We start from the raw sequence: 24,173 nt of genomic DNA, 5'->3' as shown, positions 1-24,173 counted from the left end.
AAGGAGTAGCCGGTGCCACCATAAAGGCGCCAACCTCTCCTAATATTCATTTCAATAATAATAAAAAAGAAATGTACGAAACGTTCACTATTTTTCGACATTTGGTCCGGGGTCCGGCATTTGTCAGTGAAAGCTATATATATATATATATATATATATATATATATATATATATATATATATATATATATATATATATATATATATATATATATATATTCCTGAAGAAGAACGAGCAGTAGGCACTGCTTAGAGAAAGACGACGACAACGTGTGGTTGGAAGCCTTGGGTCTGTGCTGCCGAAGCTCTGTGTTTTCTCGCTGCGGTGCTCTGCTATCTGAGCGCTTTAGCAAACGAACTATAACGCCTCTTGACATTTGGTGGATGTGCTGGGCCCTTCCCAAACCTGGAACTCCGCAGCCAGACGCTCCCTACCTTTTCTGCCATGCCTCAGGACGCCGCGCAGCCCGATCCTCCCCTGGCATCGCCTGTCGTCTGCTCCGGTGCTCTACGCCAACTAGATCCTCCGGTCTTCAGCGGGAACGACGACCATGAGGTGGAGGATTGGCTCTCGTCATACGAACGCGTGAATGCGCATAACAAATGGGATGACAAAGCTAAACTGACTAATGTCATCTTCTATCTTTCTGGAGTCGCTAATCTCTGGTTCCGGAATCACGAATCCAACCTTTCCACCTGGACATCATTTACCCATTCTTTCAAAGAAGTCTCCGGTCGCCCTGCTGTGCGCAAGCTTCGCGCAGAACAATGCTTGCGTACTCGCCCTCAGCAAAAGGGTGAAAACTTCACAAGCTACATTGAGGATGTAGTTGACCTTTGCCAGCGCATTAATCCCGCCATGCCCGACTCTACGATGAGCTACGAGAGCTACGATGAGCTCCGCAAACAACGCCTTACTACGCGCCGAGCTGCCACGCCTGACGACACGATTTCGGCTTTAACTGACACTTCCAGTGCCGCTCCCGTCCACTCTCCGTTCCTCGACCAAACCAAACAATTCGTTCGCGAAGAAGTGGCGCGCCAACTGTCACTGCTGCCTGCTACCCAGTCGTCTCAGTCCTCTTTGTCCCCGGAACTCCGACGCGTCATACACGAACCCAAGCCAGGCCAAGACCACCACCTGAAGTTGCGCACTACACCCCCACAAGCGGCTTCTAGGCCTTGCCTTCTCCAGCTGCGAACTACTTGCCCAGAAGCGGCTTCTGCGCGCCTCCGCAGCCCCTACGCCCAGCTCAAGACAGTGCACCGCTACCTAGGCCCCCTGTTGATAATCCGTGGCGTACCCAAGACAACCGGCCGATCTGCTTCGCGTGTGGCTTTGCTGGCCACGTGGCACGGTTCTGCCGCCGGCGGGGTTGGTATCCTCCCGATACTGCGAGATGTCAAGGGAATGCTCCTGACTCCCATTCCCGCTATTCGCCACCAGTTCCGCACTTCGCTCCTTCATCTCTTGTTCCCCGAAGCTTCAACACTCGACGGTCTCCATCTCCCCGTCGAGGTTCCCTCTCCCCCATGGTCCGCCGCCCTCCAGCTGTGGAGAAAAACTAAAGGCGCAGTTCCGGAGGCAAGAACTGCGATCTCTTCGAACTGCTCAAGCCCTCGTTTATTCGCTACGAACATCATTGAAGTTTTTGCCGAAGATGTCGCCGTTCACGCACTTGTCGACACGGGTGCCGCAGTGTCCGTGATTGCCGACCAGCTTCGCCGTACGCTCCGAAAAGTCGCGACGCCGTTTTCTGTCATTTCGCTACGTACAGCCAGCGCTGAGCCAATTGAGCCCTTAGGAACATGTACCGTCCGTGTCGCCATACAAGACAGTTTACACCACATTGAGTTTGTTGTTCTTCCCCGCTGCTCTCATGCCATCATTCTAGGATAGGTATTTCTCTCATCTCATCACGCTGTTATTAATTGCGCCCGTGCAGAACTTGCGCTGACTCCATTTTGTGGCAGTCCTTCTGAAGATTTGCCTCCACCTTCTGCTCGGGTGTTCGTCGCCACCGACGCTGATATCCCTCCATTCTCTTCCGCCCTTGTACCCGTTTCCTGTGCTGCTTTCTGCGATTCCACAGTTCTTTTCACGCCATCTCAATTTGCTGCACGCCGTCACTCCTTCTTGCTTCCCTTTGCCCTCCTTCCCTTTTGCCAGGGCTTCAGCGCACTTTACGTTTCGAATCCGTTTTCATGTCCATCAAGCTTACATCGGGGCGAATGCCTCGGTTTTGCTGATGAATTCGACACGAGCTCTGTGTACGATGTGCCTGATGACTCGACTCCTCTGCACGTTGACGCCATGGCTCTCCCTGTCTCTGCGCCTGCGCCTGCATGTGACCGAACGTTTGCTCCATTTATTGATCCTAACCTCACTCCGAGTCAGCGCATGCAGATCGTCGACCTCCTTAACCGATTTCGAACTTTTTTCGACCTCCAAAAACAATATTTAGGACGTACCTCCACAGTCGTTTATCCCATCGACACCGGCAGCCACGCGCCTCCACGCCAACGTCCATACCGTGTGTCCGCGACGGAGCACCGTGTCATCGATGAGCACGTATAGGAGACGCCCTTTCAAAGCGTTGGCTTCAGTGATATTTCCTGGTTCGCCCGTTATTCATCACAATAGAAAATTGCACGTCATACTTCTGTTCAGTGGAACAGAAAAGAAAGTTAAGCAACAGAAAAATATAAACAGAAGACAAGTTTTTCTGTGCCTTAAAATGAATAATTGTTTAACTCATACATTTTCTGTGAAATACAACTGAAGATATTATTAAAATAACGGAAACATTTTAACAGAAAAGAGAACTTTCCCTGTAACATAAACCAGATAAGTGTCTTTAAACACAACATTTCTGTTAATGTTAAACAGAAAGAACTTCTTAAATACCAGAAAAAGAAATAATGGAGAAGAGAGCCTTAAAGAACCTTTCTGGCAAGGCAGCTGCCAGAAAATTTATGTTTCTTTAAGAAAAGATTTTTTACAATATTGTGTGTGGGTGTCATTGCACACGTGACAGAGCTACTTGTGGGGAGGAGATGACGCCAGGTTATGGGTGTATGAAACGAATGCATAAAATGAAAAGCAATAATTAATGAGGCGACAATGAGTAATCCACCCAATCGTAGCAATTGCTACAGAGAAAAATCAGATGGGTTCTCAAAAGAAAAACCTCACAATTGAAGAAACATTAGTCTTGGTTCGGGACCCGAACCCGGGACCACCACCTTTGCGGCGCAGTTGCCTTGACATATGAGCTAACCGGGCGTCCAGCAGATGGCAGGGCAAAGTCGAACTTATCGACATCTCGAAGCAAAGGCAACAGTTCGACGAAATAGTTCTGCAGATGTATATTTTATCTTATGTTTGCTACCCGCTCACGCCACAGCATGCACTACGGTGCCGATGCACGTAAGTGCTCAGGAACGCTCATGTGCGTGATCGAATGCTCGTGCCAGCAGTGAAATCTACAACGCTAACCTGGCACCTGTAGGGCATTGTTAAAGCGATAGCTTTAACGGCCCCGTTGCGAACAAAATCCGGCGTTGACCGTGCGTTGACCGTGAGCGAAAATTTTCTAGCAACCACAGGACGGCCCGCGCGGCGCTTCTACCAGAGCGCCACGCCGTCGGTGTTCGGTCCCTTGGAGCACCACGAGATGGTGCTTGCCTCCGCGCATCCTAAGGTCCCTAGACAAAAAAAGTATGCAACATAGCGACACTTGTTGTTCTTTGCTCCGTCGCCCTCACTCTCGCGCTTCCTCTCTTTTCTACTTCATTCGAATGCGTGGCTGGTGTATTGCTTGCACGTGATGTTCTAAGTGGCTACTGTGGTGATGTTTAATGTTTTGTACAAGATTCAAAACTAGTGCGAATTTGTCAATGATCTGGTCGGATTTTTGTCTGAGGAAAAGGCGTAGTCGTAGGCAAGACATACGATGAAGTTTGAGAGTGTACCGCGGCAGCTGGCATAAAAAGGCCCACTGCACTGAAATAATCTACATGAGACGCTCTTTGCGGCCACGACGCTCGGCTGTGCTCGCTCAGGGGTTGCAGAATCATGCTTTATTTCTTCCTTTACATCACTATCTATCTTGCAGCTCTGTGGTAGCTACCGGAGCCTCGGAGAATGAGGGAGGCATATATACCAAAGTGAAATAGTCCGCGTTTTGTTGCCTGCTACCGACGCCTGTAGCTTCCTGGGTTCGCAGCGTCCGTCGTTGCTCAACACTACAGTAATGTGGCGTGCAATCAGAAATGCGAATACTATCCATCTGGCGCATGCATCTGCGTTCCCATACCTCACATCTTTCACTCTGCTAAACGCCGCGTATGAGGCAAGTATTTTCTTTTCTTATAGCGAAATGCAGCCCTCGTAGAAGCCCCGAAACGGCAATATCTTAGGGAAAGTGTTCCACAATAGTGTACACTCCCATAGAGCCCAGTGACCGTATTGGCTGCAGGGCACCTAGCCGCCGACATTAATACCTGAGCCACACTTCAGATTTCGGTGTTGGGTGCGTGCGTTTTGAACGCTAGCTGGAACGCATTACGACAGCTGCGCTGATCGGCACGGCATATTTTAACGCGACAGCGTTAAGGAGCTCGTGTCGCAGAAAAGTCGGTGTCGTCGGCGTCGGTGTCGGCGGCGTTGGCCGTGAGCGATAAATCCCAGCAGGCACTTCATGAATAAAAAACAACTTGCAAGATGGGCTGGGTGGGAATCGAACCAGGGTCTCCGGAGTGTGAGACGGAGACGTTACCACTGAGCCACGAGTTCTTTTTTTTCTTTATTTCCAGATAATCAACAAATACATCAATACACATTGCTCCCACCATCTGACAATATTCACTTTCCTACCGCTGCGCTTGAAGCTTGCGGTTGAGATTACAAAACTTTCATTTTGGCAAGGGCATCCATCAATGACAACAGATCATCGTCATACGCTAACTTCTGAAACACTTCCCGTAGTTTACTGATATTTTCAGCAAAATACGAGTTTACTGTTCTCACATTTATATCACAATTCCTTACAGCCATGCGGTTTCTCCAGATACTGTGAAGGCCGAGAAGAAAGAACATGTCATAAGGTATACTGTCTTGCACTGTGGATAGGTAACGGATACCATGCGCTGTTAACGGCAATTCTTTTTAAATAGTTCTTTGCATAATATCCCAAAAGAAGACCGCACTCCAACAGTCCAGAAAAACGTGTTCTATAGTTTCTGGTTTCTTGCAAATCAAACAGTCAGTCCCCCATGGTAAATAGTCTCCTCTTTCCTCTAGCCATGTTTTTACAGGCAAAGTATTAGTATGTAGTTTAAAAAAGAATGTTTTCACTCACCCTGGTACAATCATTCGTTTCACACGTTTTAGGACATCTTTCCCTGGGCCTTCGCGGTACATTAATCGATATAATGGTTCTGGGAACATAATATCTATTAAATCCGAGCTTATCCGCTTACGACTGACTGTAGCCAAATATTCTATGGAAAAGTGGTGGTTTAAAAATCTAAATGCTACGACCACCTCACGTAAAAATTTACTCGTTGCGTAACACCCACCCTCCCTCATCGAGACAACAAAGTTAGGTAAGACATTGCTCAATCGGACTTGAATAACTGTTCGCAAGAAAGGATTTGTCGTGTCCCGTAAAAACAAAAATCTAGAAATCAGTTGCTTTAAGTATAAATTTGGTAACGACAAGCCCCCCTGACCCAACTTGCGAAACAAGTTGTTCCTCCTTGTTCTTTCATATTCAGACTGCCACACAAAAACAGCAAATACTCTATGGAATTTCTTGAAGTTGAATCGGGAACAGCTCAGGACTTGCTTGAGATACCACAGCTTGCTCACCAAGAAGATTCTGCAGATAGCCGCACGTGCAAATATAGAGAGGTCACGTCCGGCCCACTTATCAGTTTGAGCTTTTAATTCCTGCACTTTGCCATTCCATAAGTCTTTAGTGTCTCGATGTGTGCCTAATGGTACACCAAGATAAATCCCAGGCGTGAGCTTCCACTGCATACCTTCAAAAACACGCGGCGTTGTTTGCCACCGGCCGTGCCACAAGCCGACACACTTATTCAGGTTTATATTGCTGTCCGTCATGTCACAAAACTCACGCATAATTGTCATGGTAGCTCGAACACTCTCCTTATCGTCACAGAAAACAACAACATCATCAGCGTAAGCTAGTAAACGTACCTCACATCCTTCTAGGCTGAATCCTCGCACATCCGGACTATCAATAATTCTTTTACAGAGAGCCTCTAGATATATTGCGAACAAAAGAGGTGACAGGGGGCACCCCTGACGAACAGAGGAACGCACTTCAATCCTTTCAGTTAGCTTATGGTTGACAATGAGGTTAGTTGTACAATTATTGTATGCCATTTTAACTCCCCCAGTTATCCGTGATCCAACACCGACATAACCAAGAATTGTAAACAGGAGATTGTGACATACTCTGTCAAACGCCTTTTCTAGATCAATTTGTAACATAGCGACTTTCCTAAATTCTGCATCACAAGTTTCAAGAATGCTGCGAGCCACATGGATATTAGTAAATATAGAGCTCCCTCTTATCCCGCAGGTCTGATGCGGTCCTACTAAAGCACCAATAACCCCTTGTAGTCTCCGCGCAAATACCTTGATTAAAATTTTATAATCTACGTTTGTCAGCGTAATTGGCCTGTAGCCTGTTACTTTGTTAAGTTCATTTGCTTCATCGCTTTTTGGCATCAAGACTGTATACGCCCTTTTAAAGAGCGGTGGCAAACGACCTTTTTGATACGCCTCCATAAAAACACGCTCTAATAAGATGGCTATCTTCGAGCAAAAGGCTTTGTAAAAAACTGCTGTTAGGCCATCAGGTCCTGGCGATTTTCCAGGGTTAAGGTCTTCAATGGCCATTTCGATTTCGTTTGCTGTGATATCTTCTGATAATCTATCTGTTTCTTCGGCGTCTAACCTAGGTAGAGTGGTTAGAAAATGGCTATCATACCCAGCCTTGCTCGGTATTCTACACTTGAAGAGCTCCCTGTAATATTCCGTAAACGCATAATTGATTTCTTCGGCATTTCTAGATATTTTCCCTTTGTATTCAATCTCAACTATTTCGTTTCTCCTCACATACTTTTTCTCAGTTCCCAATGCACGCTTTGTCGGCATTTCATCAGCCAAGATCTTTCCGATTCGTGCGCGAATAAGCGCGCCACGGTATTTTTCCGTGTCGATAGCCTCAATTTTATTCTTTGTTTCCCTTATTTCTTCCATAAAGGTGCCTGGCGTTGCACTTTCGGCATCCACAAATTCCTGAAGTATTTTTTAAAGGTTATTTTCCTCTTGGCGCTCTTCAAAACGTATTTCTACTGCTCACTCTATGGCATTCATTTTTACGACTTCTTTAAATCGCTCCCATCGCTCACCCCATCCTTGTTGACAGTCATTATACGCTTTGGCAATTTCTGTGCGTACACTTTCTAGAAATCGGTCGTCCTTTAAGAGTTTCGCGTTTAATTTCCATGTTTCCCATTTCATTCTAGGTTTTGCGGTGATCTTTTTCCCTATCGTGAAGGCTACTAAACAATGGTAGCTAAATGCTATGTTCAGCACCTTGTAGTCATCGCACATTGTGGCGATTTCTTGCGAAAGATAAGCTCTGTCTAACCTTGCATGGCTATTGCCTTGAAAATGAGTATAATGCCGATTATTGCCTCTTTTCGCGTAATGTGCAATGTCTTCCAACAGAGCTCTTCCAATGGCCTCCCTCAGAAAGACAACGCTCTTATCAGCCCAGTATCCATCACTCGAACGATCGTCCGAGCTCAAAACGCAATTGAAATCTCCTAACACTATCAAACATCTGTCTGTTTTCAGATAGTGCGATATTGCTTGAAAGAAACTTAGCCGGTCATTCACTTTCGTTGGTGCGTACACACATAATATTCGGTATTTTATGTTGCAATATACAAAATTGCACAGCACGAATCGACCACTCTGACAACTTATAACTGTTTCCTCAACAATACCCAAACCTTTCTTAATAAACATACAGCAACCGGCCGTTGTTCCAACAGCATGACTAACGCATACAGTATAGCGGTCACTAAACTGTGCAACCATACTATCAGTCTGACTCTCACTCTCTATTTTAGTCTCTTGAATCGCCAATATATCTAAATCTTCTTCCAAGATTACGCGTCGGAGCTGACGCTGCCGCCGTCTCGCCCTAAGACCTCTAACGTTGAGGGTTCCCACGCGCAATGGAGCTATCGACATAGCCATTTCAAAGAGCAAGAGCAAAACAACAGTAAGGCCCCCAGCAAATAGCAACCCTCACAAACTGAGCGTCCCTGTCGGCACGACACCTTCAACGGGCACCCGCGACACCAGTCGCGTTGGTCAATGCGTCGCCTGCCCTTCTCGGGTGAGCGACGCTGACCGTTGCGCTGGGGCGGACTTCCCTTTCATGGCCCGGGCCGACCGGACCACCATCCACTGCGGCTCCAGGCGCTGAACACTGTCAGCCGGCGTCTCCTCTTCTGGAGCATCGCTTCGGTGCCTCTTGGAAGGCACGGCTGGCTCCTCAGTGACCATCTCATCCGGCGTCTCATATGGCGTCTCTGGCTCCGCGTCCATCTCCACGTTAAACACGTCGCACCCGTGGTCCGTTTCTGCGGGCGCAGGCGGTGTCTTCTGTTCTTCATTCCTTCTTCTTTCTCTCTGCTTTCTTCCTGCTGTGGCGTCCTGCGTCGACGCGGATGGCGTTGCCACCTTTTTTGCGACACTTGCCACCTGTTGAACCGGCGTTTCCAAGGACGCTGTCAGTTTCTCCGTTACCTCCTCTTCCATCAATTCGAGACCTTCGTCGTCGGGTTCCGTGCTGCCAGTAGCTCTTGCATACGTACGTACGCAATCATGTGCTTCATGGCCGAATTCCCGGCACTCAGAACACCTTGGCACTCTGCAGTCTCTTCTAATGTGTCCTTTGCGTCGACACCGTAGGCAAATCGGAGCTCTCCCGGGAACGACAACCAGCACAGAGCCACCAAAGATCTTGAACAAATGGGGCAGAGCGTCCGGTGTTAAGTTCTCTCGGAGCGTCATCCGCACAATACGCGTGGTAAACTCAGCTTGCTCGAAGCCCCTCCCCTTCCAATCCTCTTACTTCTTTCACTTCGCCATAGTGGTCGAAGGCCTTCAATGCTTCCCCGGTAACGTGGAATGGAACCCAGTGGACTTTGAGTGTGATGTCTTGTTGCACTGGGTCAATGACGGCGCAAAAGCGCCCTTTTACCTCCAGGCCACCCGCTCTAACCAGCACTTCCTTCACCTCTGGAGTTCGTAGCTTGATGAGCCACACATTCGTCATTTGGAAGGGCCCAATACCGGTCACGTCTTTCAATACACCGAGTTCTTGCAGCGGGTCACGGAAGTCTTCGAGGCGGTATGGTCTCCCGGCAACGTCACAATGTAAGAACAGACACTCCTTCATAGTTTCGCCTGATGGCAAAGTCGGTAGTACATACCGATAGCCCGGTGGGGCGACAGAAGACCTGTTGCCACAGCCAGACGCGGCCGCTGAAACCGCTCTTGCAGAGCTCGACATCTTGCGTCCGAACGCGTCCGTGTCCAGAGGCAGAGTCACTGAGCCACGAGTTCGATGCTTCAAAGCGGTACAAAAGCGCTTCTAGTGAACGCGGTGTTGCCTTAGAAACGAGCTGTTTCTAAGGCGTGCTTCGCTTGCTCAGGCGCACATTTCGTTGTCGCGCCGAACGCTGCGTTGCTCGACGCTCACCGCGTCCGATGCGGGGCGCGTAGTCGCTGCGCCGTAGCCCATTGTCTTACACCCCTTGGCGGGTCGACGGGAACGCTGTCGCGTTCCACTCTTGAAGGCGAAGCTTAAGCGTCCTCCAATTTTTTTTATTCTACTGCTCACCCGCGCGCTGTTTCGGTTGAGAGTCGCCTAATTATTAAGTATAAGAAGGATTGCCAACGATCTTTCCGAGCCTCCATAGAATATGTGTCATGTGCAATTTTACAAAGACGCAAGACGCCTTACAAAATGAGGAAATGTTTATTTTACTCTATACAAATGCCCGTTCCGGGCTTTTTGTGCATTCATCTAACGTTGTGGCACCAGATAAGCAGCAGTGGTTCCCGTATGAAGCTCCACCGGACGACGCCAGCTGAAGAAGTAAATTACAAGCATGTGTAATTTCGGTATTAACACCTTATAGTAATAATGCGTGTAATGGCGAAACGTGTGAAAGTGGTGCATTGGCGGCATTGCAAACAAAAGTATGTCGCTTTTCCATAGATGGCGTCGAAAATACCCTACTCCCATATCATGCAATACAGAAAATATGGCGGAAACATCCGATTTTCAAGCGTTCGCCCATTCCCGCAGGTCTTATTTCCTGCACTTTTAGAGCGACTGCACGTTTCCGAAAGAACTTGGCTTCAACTGACGCAAAAGTACGCCATGTATACGCAGAGGTGGCCACAACGCAGGCTCTCAACCAGACCATGCTAGACGCTCGTAGAAATTAATCTTCTCGCACTCAACACAAATGCTTGGTTGCAAATCCTGTTTTCAGTAGTGCAGAAGAGAGAACTTTCTAGTGACAAATCCCTGGGGTTTGAGCTCCTTGGCGTTGCCTCTTGCGCATTCAGCCGGCGCAAGCTACACACTCCCGCGTTATTACTCTTGGCTCGTCGCGCTTTCGACAAGCGTGAGTACCTAAATGTATACGTTGTTGCGGGGCCATAAAAAGCGTCACAAGCTTGTCCCACTAAGATTGAGTACACGCCGAACTTTGTCGCTACGGCCGAGCTGTCTTTCGCTGCGTAATGACAGGCGTGGCGAGCATACCTCATTGTATCCCAAGAAGTAACAAAATTAATCACAATAATGGTCGGGCTCAAAGAACGCGTCACAAACTGGTCTCAGTAAGAATCCGTACACACCAAACAAATATTGTCACCACGGCAGAGCTGCTTTTCGATGCGCCACGGCAGGCGTGGCGATCGTGTCTCAAAAGTATTCTAAAAAAAAAAAAAACGAAATCGATTGCAATAATGCTTGGGGATCAGAGAATACGTCACGAACTTGTTCCAGTATGGTACTGTACACGCGAAACTAACTGCATCACACGGCCGAGCTGCTTTTCGCCAACTGCGTCACAACACGAGGCGCGGCATGCGCGCCCATAAAATAACTACCGAAATTAGAATAATTTAGGGCTCGCAGAAAGCGGCGCCAACGTTTGCCTGTACGAGTCATTAACTCAAATTAACTGCGCCAGGACGGCTGAGCTGTTTTTTCGCCAACTGCGTCACAAGTCTACGTTCCATGCCCGTAAGCGTAATTGCTTGAAATGCGTCGCAGCGTGTCAATCAAGATTTCTCACCTTGGCGTCATCCAATAGAGCAGTGGTGCCGTTCCGAAGTGCAGAATGAACGCAAGAATATGTGGGGAGCCCAACAAACCAGCCGAAATCAAGGAAAAGAAAGAACAGGTAGAAACGTCGCCGAACAGGCCAGCGCTCACATGCGCAGTCGGCCTCGCTCGCTTTGGTGTCTGACGCATGGCGCATGCATTTGACGCGTCATGAGACATTCTAGACCTTTAGCAATATCTTCCATTAATTTGGCGAATTCGCAGGGTGTTGGAACCACAGAGTCGACGTTTATTTGTGCCGGCGGAAGGACCTCATTTCTCAGAAATTGAAAGAATGCTTAGATTTCTCAGTAATGGAAAGAGAGATTCTATTTCTCAGACATCGAAAATCGCAGCGCTTACAATCAAAGTTGTCTTTCGCAACTGGAACCGCTCTTTTAAATGCTGCTGCCGCGAACTCATAGTATCTCCAATTGCTAGGACCCATATCCATTGGCAGAGGAATATACATCGTCTTTTCTGTTTTCTGTTTCTGGCTTCTGCCATTCTTTTCTAAAATCCACGCACCAAATCGAGCTTCGAGAAGCATATGCTATGATAGACAAAAGGTAAAGAGGCTGCATTTACAGCAGCAGCACCTGCTATGTTCAGAGCTTCTCCACGTTTGGCGATGAATAGATCAAATACATCATGCAGCTGACAAAAAACTACAATGCGGTCGTCTTGGCCGGATCACTCTTAGCAAAAGCGCCTACTTAGTAGCACATTATGTTACTTCTTTAATTATTTACAAATGAAAATGGTACTGCACTTTTAATGGTACGCTGGACGCGAATGGCTTAATATGCTCACCCAGTCCGCGTCGTCTGCTGGGGGTCTAGTCGGCGTTTCCGTCACCGCCATCGCGTAGCGTACAAGAGCGAAGGACAAAATAATGCAGGAGTGAACGATTCGGCTTTTAAAGCATTGCGCATCGTCAACGCATCATCAGCGCTAAGGCAGTGGCGCCACCTGAACGATTAAGGTCAAACCCCTCTTATACCTCGTGATCGTCTGTGTAGGCCTAACAGCATCAAAACAGAGCTGATTTTAATAGCAATGACGAAACATACCTAATATCCTGCCCTTAGCGTGGGGTGAGACTAACTAATGGAGTGGTAATGGATCACCGTGGTTCTCTCACAGCCACCACAGGGGAGGAGGGAGGCGGGAGAAGGGGTGGGCTGTCCCTTCCGAGTGCTCCGCTCCAGCATATGAGCAATCAGACGCCCCAAAGCTCTCGCACGACGCCATAGTAGTGCTAACTATATCAGTTGGTGTCCACCGACAAAAGCGGTTCGGCACTCTGTTGCACGACAGCGTTCGCCTTTTGTATCGGCGCCTTCGCATCGGCGGTGAATATCCGATCAACACCGACGCCCAGTCATCCACCACGAACAGGGACAAAAGAGCCAAGGAACATTACCCACAACAGAAAGTGTTACAGCTACATTGTCCACAAGAACCACAAAAAATGAAACAATAAAAGAAACCTCCAGTTGAACTAACTGTGGGATGCGGATGAGACTCGAAAAAAAAAAAAAGAAATATGCTGCGCAAACGTAGTGCTTGGCAGTTCAGCGTGTATTTTTTCTGCACATGAAAAGCTGCGTTAAAGGTCACACTGCGACTCTCATTATAAGTATTCCTTTTACGCACAAGTGCCACAGAACAAACAGGACGTGGCAGGCGATTGCTTCCTTTGTGCCGTGAGTGAAACGCTACATTCGACGGCCCGAGGCTTCTATAAATTCCGGTAAGCCTTCTTGAAACCATAACGCTGAGTGGTCTAGTAAAATTGAACGCTAGATATTTTACAAGCCATATTGAGAGACGCATGCGTACGCCGTTTGCTCAAAACTCGATAAGGTGAAAGACATGCACGTCGTGCTTTATAGTATGAGCTAATCGGTGCGTTGCTGCTTACTCTATTCGCATCCCACAGTTAGTTCAACTGGAGGTTTCTTTTATTGTTTCATTTTTTGTGGTTCTTGTGTACAATGTAGCTGTAACACTTTCCTTTGTGGGTAATGTTATGTGTTTTCATGAGGTAATATTATTCATAAAGACAAGGATGTTTATTGCCATATTTATGGTTAATGCATAACCATACGGGCCTGCCAACGCCAACAAGGTGTCTTGCGTGACTAGGCCTAGCAGCAACCGCGACAGGAAAAAGCACTTCTGGTCAAAAGAAATTCGTAGTAATAAGTAGAAACGCCGTTTAAAGAACCTTGCACTGTTAGGGACTGCCTGAAATAGACGAATATGAAAAACAATATTATCCGGATTCACAAAATCTGCCCAGCATCTTTTAGGCTGCACATAGAATTTACAATGAAAACCTCTTCTGGAAGCTCGCTGTACATTCTGTATACGTAACACATCTTCTAGCCGTAGTAAACCGGGGTACTGCGCAGCGAGATAGCTTACACAGTGCTAGAAGAGCTACATAATTGTGCGTAAAATTACCACTTCAAAAACCACCTATTACGACTGTTTCCAGAAAAACAAAGCATTACCAGTGGGAAGTCATCAGCACCAAACCTAGCTCATACAGCTAGTGGTAGTAATATTGTACTCAATTAGCTATTTGTTGGAACTTCACGACCTTTCAGGGGCTATCTGCCCATCTACCTAGTCATTTTCCCGCCAAATTGGATCAGTGGATCAATGGTCAGCACGGAGTGCTGCATTGGGATGCTGTGCTCAGGGAACAGGGTTCAGAATTGACCATCGGACCAACGTGTGTCACTGGGTACGTGCAACCGAATATGTGGTTCAGCTCTCCAATGAAAAAGAAATAATAAAAAAAATTATCCCGTGCTCCGCGGAACTATACGTACTAGGCGCTACATATTTACTGGACAATCTTGTCAGCACATATATTCACACGCTCGAAGCGATGAAATCCAAGATTAGCAAGTTTATTAGCTGCACAAATGGGGCTGTAGGCAAGTTGTTCGGATCATTTTCGCGGGAAAAACACCTGCAGGAGGGAGCCAGGATTTTCAAGTTCTCGCCGCATTATCCGCGTCAGCTCATCGGATGATGGCGGTCTCTGCATTCCTAGCCTGTCGTCACAAGAGGATGACGCAGCTGCGTTCAACATACGTGCGAACTGAGTTGTAGTGCGGCTGCTCTTGGACTGCTCAAAGTGTTGACACTCTTTTACGATGTCCTGTACTGGTTCACAATCTTTGCACGTGACGAGGTTGAAAGCGTCGCCCGCCTGCCCATCAGTGCGCGCCCAGCCTTGTCTGACTCAGCTATATCGCTGTCGGCTTTACGGCACAGAGCCAGCACGTTCTGTATATAAGAGACGTACGATTCTGGGGACATATGGGCGCGGGTAGCTAGTTCTTTCTTAGCCGTGCTCTTCCAGCCGACGGGACCTCTGAACAAGTTCGTCTGCTTCTGTTTGCACATCCCAGTCGTTAAGCTCTTCCTCGTGGTTATCATACCATACCTTCGCCGTGCCTTGTAGGTAGAAGACGAAGTTAGCGAACATAATCTTCACATCCCGTTTGTTGTGTGCACTTACACGCTCATACGTGGCGATCCAGTCTTCACCGTCGAGGTTGTCGATGTCGCAGAACGTTCCTGAGTCCCGCGGGTGAGCCAACACACCCGTCTGGATTGCAGGCGTTCATGTGGGCCGCGCCATTTTGAGTCCTGTTTCGTCCGTGATGTTGTCCAGTCCGAGGTGACGACCACTGCGGAGCTGCGTTGTTTCTCGTGTGTACCCCGCACCTCCACCAATTTGTTACGTTGTAGAAGCCACATATAAACATGTATTTACAATATTTACAAGAGAGGCAACGATGCTCAAATAAGATGGCTGTCGAGACCGATTCCATCTCTACACGTCAAATCGTCTTTTTTCGGACTGGCGCCGCTCTTGCTTGCGCAGTAACACTATGTTTACATGTAAGACAAATGGGGAGGCTTCCGGGACTGGTTGCTTGTTTCATCTTTGTCCTTAGTTTGTCATGTACGAAAATGTCCTTGAAGTTAGTGTTTCGTCTGTAGGTTACTGTGGGCGTGTCAGGGAATATCTTATTAAGTTTCTGGTTGCTCGTGAGAACTGGATAGCATCTTCTGAGGATGTTGACGTTTCGGAGTACGTTTCAGAATTTAGTAGTAAGAAGAGGCTTGTTTTTGTGGTCTTAGGGCAGGGTTTGAAGACCTCGGCTGGGCCAGGTTTCGTTACATCGGTGTAGGTGTTTTCAAGGGCAGTGTTCGAGAGGTTACTGTTTAATAGGGTTTGAACTTGAATCTAAATTTTATTTGCCGAAAAGGATTAAAAATGATGAAAATACATGAGAAACGTCTGGATCCTTAGCATCAAGCTAGTTAGAATTTTCCGGCAGCTGCCTTGCCAGAAGAATTCTGTAAAGCTCGGTTCTCTAATTTTCCTTTTTCTGTTTTTAACAAGTTCTGTCTGTTTTACATTAAGAGAAATTTTGTGTTTAAAGACAGTTATATGTTCTGTATTACAGGAAAAGTTCTGTTTTCTGTTTATTAAAAAGTTAATAATATTTTATTAATATATTAGGTTTTATTTTACAGAAAATGTACGGTTCAAACAATTATCTCTTTTGAGGCATAGAAAAAGTTCTGTTTTCTTTGTGTATTCTTCTGTTACTTCACATACTTTATCTGTTCCACTGTACAGACGTGTGACGTCTAAACAGAATTTTCTATCGTGATTAATAGCGAGCGAACCAGGAATGTCGCTGAAGCCAACGCTTTGAAAGGGCGTTTCTCTTCGTGACGGCAGCTGCCGTCCTGACGAAGAGAATTCTTCTTTTTGGTAGAAATGTTGACTGCAGCTGATATTCCTTGTTCCTTTGTTCGACCACTTTTTATAACTTATAGCCTCCATTTTCATGTGAAGTTTTCTCATGTTTGAGTTTTACTATCGCGCGTCACATAATCATTATAATATAAAAATATCTAAATATACAGCTGTTCTCAAAACGAAAATTAGGCTCTGTTCAAAGCTGAAAATGCTCAACTGCAGCGCAATAAGGAAAAGGCCCCATGTAGCGCTCGTGTGGGTCTCCGTTCTTACTTTGCTCAGTTTTCTTGAGCTGTTAAACGTGGTGAACACTTTTTCTCTCAGTGGCTGTAAGAAATCAGTTGTAATTTAGGACATTGTAGAAGGAAATGAATTTCCGTTTTATTTCACATCAGAACATCTCTGGACAGATAAATATGAAAACAGGTATACAAATGGAACAGTTTATGCGCACTATGCTTAGAAAACAAGCAGCATCGCTTTTCTTTCAAATGTTATAGCAGCTTAAAAGTCAATTTCCCAGGTTATAGATGACCTTCCATGGATCGCACGCGTACGTAGAGAAGGAAGGAGTGGAAAAAGTTCACGAAATTTCACGAAAGTTCACAAAAAGTTCACGAAAGCAAGGCAAGCGAGGTAAATAAATACGCACATCTTTCTGCATAATGGACACTACTGGCCCAATTGCGGAACTCCCCCGATAATGTCAGCAAACTTGTTTTGAATTTGTGGCGGAATGTTTTCAAGCACAAATTTGCGACACAAAATAGCATTCAGATGGGTGTGCAGTGTATATGAGGCATCATGGTAGGTGTGCGTTGTGCTTCGGTGTCCAGATATTGTGTAGTGCACATTCAAGTTTTTCTTGCTGTACATTAAAACACTTTCCTCTTTTCGTACGAAACAAACTGTACCCTGGTTCTTCGTTCTGGCATTATTTACCACAATGTTAGTGCTGCCACGTGCTCGTTGACGCTCATGACTCCATGAAATAGTTAATTCAATAGTTTTCATTCAAGTGTGAGTATCTTGAAAATGCAGATAAAATCGAACGCTTTTTTGATGTAAAAAGCAATTCTTGTGTAATTTTAAGATATTGGCTTAACCATCGCAGCTTAGTCGAAAAATACCAAAGTGTTCTCACATGAAAATTGTTTCATTCTAACGCTTCGTTTTTTTTCTATGAATGAATTCTGGGCTGTTACGTGCCAAAACCACGATTATGAGGCACGTCATGTGGAAGACTCCTGATTAATTTTGATCACCATGGGATCTTTAACGGGCCCTAACGTATGGGACAGACGCGTTTTTTCATATCGGTCTCAAGAAAATGCGAGCGCCGCGGCCGGGATTCGATCCCGCGACGTCGTGCTTAGCAGCGCAACACTATAGCCGCTTAGCCACCGCGACGGGTTTTTTTTTTCTCGATAAACCAAGGAACCAGCTATTTCATGGAGTCATGCGCGTCAACGAGCACGGGGTAGCACTAACACTGTGGTAAATTATGCCAGAACGAAGAACCAGGGTGCAGTTTGTTTCGTACAAAAAGAGAAAAGCGTTTTACTGTACAGCAAAAAAAAAAAAAAAAAAAAACGGACAGCTAAATTGGCCACATGAAAACAAGACAGAAACAGCGAACTTATTACTATAATGCAAGAGAATCAGCTTACATATAAAACCATATTGTGCTGAAAAAAAAACTCAAAGTGGCCTCCGATTTACGTTGATGAAGACTTTTGCATTTAAACTCAATCACGAAGACACCTTATTATTGAGAAAACTTTTGGTGCAAGACCATGTTGCTCGCTTGGGTGCTGGACTTTGGCTCCTCTCTTTGGGTGTCATGCTGTGACTGACATGAAAACAACCGTGGTGCTTTATTATATACTTATGGCAGTAGCATGCTTGTACAGAACTCCGTGAAGCACAACACTTTTTTTTGGAAGAGTGATCAATAAAGCCGTGCAGTCTGTGCGTATGTGTGTACTGTGTGGGAGGCCACTTCCAAATTATGTTTATTCCAGCCAGACGACGATTTCGTTTCAGGTAACTGGCAGAATATTAGTACGTCGCCAGTCAGTGGCACCGTATACACTTTGAAACAAACACCACTGACCATTGCACATATTGTACACGCCCTCCACTCACCCTGCACACAACACACACGCACAGAACACGTACAAAACACCAAAACACGCACAACGCTTACGCAGAACACACATGCACATGCACACACACACACAAAGCACGCACAACTCCATGTTGGTTGTCGCTGTTTGTTTCAAAATTGTGGGAGACTATACAGAACATTGCACTGACAAACTTCATCTTATTATTGGCAATATGCACTAAGCTAGCGGATGTGTGAATCTCAGGATAAATAGGGCGTCTGTGGCTTCTTTCTTTAAGTACAGTTAAACATGCAAAAGGCGACAGATTCAGAATGACTATTGCTTATTTTTAAAGGAACAACCGACAATGATGGCAAAGAAAGAAAACGTTCTCAGGTTGGTCGCCACCGCTTCAGCTACAAGTGTAATTACCACCGTATCGCTATCTTGGTCGTTTTGTTGGTTGTTTTTATGCGTGTCCCTTAATCATGACAATATTAAGATACCGTATGTGCAACAATGGTTCAAAATTTTTTTATAACACGCAGCCAGTTAGATCGCAATATCAAAAAAATCAAAAATGATTGTGGACATTCTCTCATGACTTCCTCTTATATAACTCTTCTAAACTATTCATACTATTAACTTGAGGGCACATGTTGAAATTACTTCTTGGCCTCAATTTCGGGATCCGTACATATGCTTCAAATAGAATACTTATGAAGTTATTTAGTAAATTGCTTTGACTATCAAGCTGAACATTGCAATCTGTCGCTCAAGTAAAGTCCTCTCCTTCATGTCATCCATATCTATAGGCCGGATCGTGCTATATGCTCCATGCGCTTTTTTATTTTTCGAACTAAAGAAAAGTTGCGCTTTCGCCAGAAAGGTGGAGCATCGATTGCGTTAGACACATAGTAGACAGCTATACGAAGTAAGGATACTAGTTTTATCGGCAGTATAAACTTGGAAACATTCGCTCACTAACTGAATTAACAAGTATGGTGTCAGCGCGCACAAGCAATCATGAACACATCACACTCGATGAGCGCGGACACTCGCTGTCAGAACACTGGTATGAGGAAGCAGAGCAGCAGCAGCGAGCGAAGTGACCTCCGTGCGTTCGTTTCGACGCAAGAGCGGCGAGAACACAGCGACACAGCGCGCACAAAAGCATGAGCCGTCTGCAGATCAATTTCAAGATACGACGCGTGGTGGCGCCCGCAGAATACGCACTTGTTGGCGGAGTCGAAGTCGCTACCGCGCTGCTTCCGTCAGTTCCCCTTGCGCCTGGTCGCGAAATGCGCAGTCTCCAACAAAGCACACGTCAGCTATTCTCGTAAAAATATCTAGCAGAATGGCACAGTGTAGAAAATGGTCCTGATAATTTGAAGCGGTAGACACAAGCGGTTAACTGTATAGTATTAGTTACGTCAAACAATGACGCATGTTGCTTTATTACATTTATTTGCTAAATACATTGCTGCAGTTCAACTTATGCAAATTTTGACCATTTGTTTATCATTTTTGCAGTCTACCATTCATACATCTATTTATTCTTTGTCAGAGTCGGGAAGTGAGGCTAGCAGACAACGTGCGAGCAATTCTTCGTGGCCACGAGCGTGACGACAGCATATCTCCGTGGCTACGGCACTAGCCCCTACCACGCTGTGCTGTTAAAATGCGCAGAGAGTAGATAAAGCCACGCCGTCCAATGTTCCCGCTAACTATTTTCAAAATTCAGCGACTTAGTGATCAGGCAAAATCATTCGCTACGGCAACGCACTAAAACACTCAAAGCGCAGATACTGAAGCAACAAAATAAATACCGGATACCATGTGCCCTCACATGGAGCGCGTTCATATGCCAGCGTCAAAACAAATAAAATATTACACAACAGACGAATAGTCACACTTTGCGTTCACTTCAATAAACGAAACCCTTGATCGTAGCTAGGTTCTGACGGCGTTTAGTGAACTTCGATGAAAGCTCACGTATGCTTTTATTTTTTTCTCGCAGCCGCAGCAATAACAAGTACATTCCTAGAAGGCAAGAGTAGACAATAGTACACTTGTCAAGTCCACTGGTTAGCCTTTACGTGTGCTATAACAAAAAACTAAAGCTAAATTTATTACCCAAATCCAACGTTACCTCACAAAGCAAAACATACGCTGAAATGCGTAGTTGCTAAGTTTTGTCCCTGTCTGCCTGAATTTTCTTTGCGGGCTACATTCTAGTCCTGTTCTATGTATTAAACACGCGGAAAATACTGTGTAAAAGAATACGTCGTGCATCGTTTGCTAGTATTCTTGAGAAGAAAACCACTCACCTCTTACGATTTTCGAAAACAGAAACGGAGCAGTGCCGACATGGCTTGACTTGAAGAGCAGCCATTTTGATTATGGCATGGGGCATCAAAGCAGTACCGCAAACAGCGCGTCGCGCGTGTTATATGCATAAGACGGCGTGTTTGAAAAGAAAAAAACTCTTATATATTATTTTGAATTTTTTGCAGTTACAATAATTTAAAGCGGTTACATTTTAGTTTTGACGCGACTTATAGGCTAGATGAACAGAAAATGCCTGTTTTTTCTTTTAACAGGTTTCTGTCATACAGCATTCACAGACAGGCAGGCAAGCAGACAGACAGACAGACAGACAGACAGACAGACAGACAGACAGACAGACAGACAGACAGACAGACAGACAGACAGACAGACAGACAGACAGACAGAGAACTTTATTTACAAGGTCCTGAGGAGCTTTGCCCTAGGGCAGAGCTGCGGGCCACTCCCACGTGAGGACTGGTAGGCGGAGCCTAACCGCCGCATCGTGGGCTCTCTGGACAGCCCAATTTTGGCGTGAAACTTCTGAGCTCTGGATGGTAGAGCTCCAGTCTCCTTCCGTAATGTGATTGGGTCCCTGTAATGAGGGGCATCGGCAGAGCATGTGTGCGAGATTGCTATCAGCCCCAAAGTCGGGGCAAAATCCTCTAGAGTGATCGTATGGAAAAGGGCCAGGTTTGGATAGGACTTAGTCTGAAGCATGCGTAAAGTGGACGCCAGAGGTCTAGACAGTTTGCTATGAGGGGGAGGATAAGTCCTCCTACCCAGGTCATAGTGTGCAGTGATTTCGCTGAAAGTAGTGATAGTGTCCCGAAACTCGAGAACCCCCGGAGTGTGAGCTCGACCCTGCTCTGGCGCGGTGGGTTATTGCGCATGCTTGCGAGTGGGCGATGTCATTGAGATTTGGAAAGGAGTCACGTTTGCGGTTGAGATGCGCCGGAAACCACGTGATGGTGTGCGGAGAGATTATGTTGTTCTTGAGAATCTTGTGAGCCTCCTCAGCGATGGAACCTGAGGCGAAAGCCTTGACCGCCAATGTCGAATCAGTGAAGATTTGTGATCTGCTGTTAGCTGGGAATGCTATAGCAACTGGGACCTGCTCCGCTCTGGTTGGTGTTGAGCCCTTCAAGGAAGCAGCATTCACTATCGGTCCGTTGTGATCAATGAGAGCAATGGCGAAGTTGGACGACTGTCCATATTGGGCTGCGTCGACAAAACATGCCGAGCAGGGATCGTCCTTCGTATGCTTGAGGAGGGCAAGGGCTCTTGCCCTGTGTCTGCCTACGTTGTGTTGAGGATGAACATTACGGGGAAACGGTGCGAGTCGTATGTTTTTCCTTTGATCTTCTGAGATTTCATATTTCCGTTCTTCGATGAGGATAGGGTTGATCCCAGGAACCGCTAGGATCTTCTTTCCAGCCGGGGTACAGGATAGACGGGCCAGTTGGGATGACTCTTGGGCCTCGTTTATCTCGTCCACTGTGTTGTGCACTCCTAGTTTCATAAGGAGGTCCGTGCTCACCCGTAACGGAATGCCTAGTACTTTTTTGGTAGTTTTTCTGATGAGCGTGTTTAATCGTTTCTTGTCGGAGAGATACCAATTGTGCATGGCTGCCACATAAACTATATGACACATGTGGAAGGCGTGGAACAACCTGAGGAGGTTGTCTTCCTGAAGGCCTCCACGCCTATTCGAGACTAGTCGAGTTGATGAGTCTGATCATGTTCTCAGTCTTGGCTGTGAGCTTTCTGAGCGTCGTATTGTTACTGCCATTGGATTCGATGAACATGCCAAGGACCCGAATGGTGTCTACTCTGGGGATGGTGCTGCTGATTTTAGTGTAGAGTTTGATTGTTTCAGACAACGGTTTCCAGCTTCTAGGTTTGGGACCTCTCCTGAATTTCCTGTAGAGGAGGAGCTCAGACTTCCTCGGGGAGCATCTAAGACCCGTATTTTCCAGGTACATCTCTGTTCGGTCTACAGCCTCCTGTAAACATAATTCAACAGTTCCTTCGCTTCCTCCGGTGCACCAGATTGTGATGTCAGCGTAGAGCGTATGCTTGATCCCTTCTATATTGGAGAGCCTTTGCGATAGCTTCTTCATGGCAATGTTAAAAAGCAGTGGTCAGACTACCGCTCCTTGTGGCGTGCCTCTGAGGCCCAAACTAAAGTTGTCGGACTTGATGTCACGGATTTTGAGCATGGCCTTGCGATCTCTGAGCAACGAGCTTATGTATATGTGAAAGGCGCCTCCCAAATTAAGCTCCGATATGGAGTTCAGAATGTGAGCATGGGATACGTTGTCAAAGGCCTTCTCCAGGTGATGGCCTAAGCTGCCTCTTATATCTCTTGTGGTGTTGTGAATGATTTGACACTTGATGAACTTCATCACGCCCTGTATTGACAGGGCCGGATGAAATCCGATCATGTTGTACGGAAGCAATCCTTGTTACTCGATGTACTTGGACATGCGGTTGTGTATGACATGTTGCGCCACTTTCCCCACGCAGGACGTGAGGGAAATGGGTTTGAGGCTTGAGAGACTCGGGGGTCTTCCAGGCTTTGGAAGGAGGATGACCAAGGCCATGTTCCAGGACTCCGGGACAACCCATTGTTCCCATATTTCATCGATCTCCTCTGTCAATCGTTCTATGGAGCCGTCGTCCAGGTTTCTGAGGGCTTTGAGGGCCCTGTTGGGGATGCCATCAGTTTTGGCACGTGAAAGCCCATAATTTTTTTATTCATTTTCAGGAATACTAAATGGCTTGCAGCTATATTGTTTGTGACAAATAATTGAAGTGCAAAAGAGAACGTATATTCAAAATTTTATTAATATCAGTGGACATCGAAAAATCGCCGGAGTTATACTTTGACATCGCGCGTCGTATTTTCACGAAATGCCGGTATAGACTCTATTTTGATGTACCCAGGCTGTCTTTTCCGGGTGAAGCTAACCTTCTATTTGAAATCGGGCTACAGCAGACACCTAGACCCGCTTTTCCCCTCCCCCCTCTTTCCCACTTTTATTCTATGCTGCCCAGTTACACTGCGAAGAAATGACTACTGATGCTTATATTGGACGGAGATATTTGGCAGAGTGCAGAGGCTCTATGTGGCGCCAGATCTTCTCACAGCAACTTTCGTGCAGCTATCACTCACTCTCACCCAGGGTCCCAGCAGGAAGTACCAGGCACAATGTGATGGACGAAGCAGGTCGCGAATGACATGAACTGTCATTCAACTGCCAATGTGCAGCAATGCAAGCAAGTCCAGCCTGCCCGCAGTTTCGTTCGGTGCTAACACATACATCTGAACGGAAGCGTTCAGATGTATGCGTTAATTTTCTGGAACCCATGATAAGGAATAAACATGTACCATCAGCGTGAAATGAAACGTGAACAACCCGCGTGGCCCAAGCATAAGTGAAGCTATAGTGCGTGCCGTCC

The 24,173-nt window shown here is 46.4% G+C and overlaps 1 protein-coding gene across 2 annotated transcripts in view; it reads left to right on the top strand.

Moving 5' to 3' along the window:
* The window catches only part of LOC142575876 (beta-1,4-N-acetylgalactosaminyltransferase bre-4-like), an 84,795-nt gene that overhangs the window by 3,076 nt on the left and 57,546 nt on the right, over nucleotides 1–24,173 (top strand). The window contains exon 1 of one of the 2 annotated variants that reach the window (XM_075685626.1): nucleotides 13,122–13,221. The exons of the other annotated variant lie outside the window; for it this stretch is intronic. The gene's annotated coding sequence lies outside the window, so the exon portion shown is untranslated. Of the gene's footprint in view, nucleotides 1–13,121; nucleotides 13,222–24,173 lie in introns of those variants that run through there. 2 annotated transcript variants of the gene reach the window in all.

Source organism: Dermacentor variabilis, chromosome 3, assembly GCF_050947875.1.
Source record: "Dermacentor variabilis isolate Ectoservices chromosome 3, ASM5094787v1, whole genome shotgun sequence".
Classification (NCBI taxonomy): domain Eukaryota; kingdom Metazoa; phylum Arthropoda; class Arachnida; order Ixodida; family Ixodidae; genus Dermacentor; species Dermacentor variabilis.
This window is presented reverse-complemented; position numbering and strand designations above follow the sequence as displayed.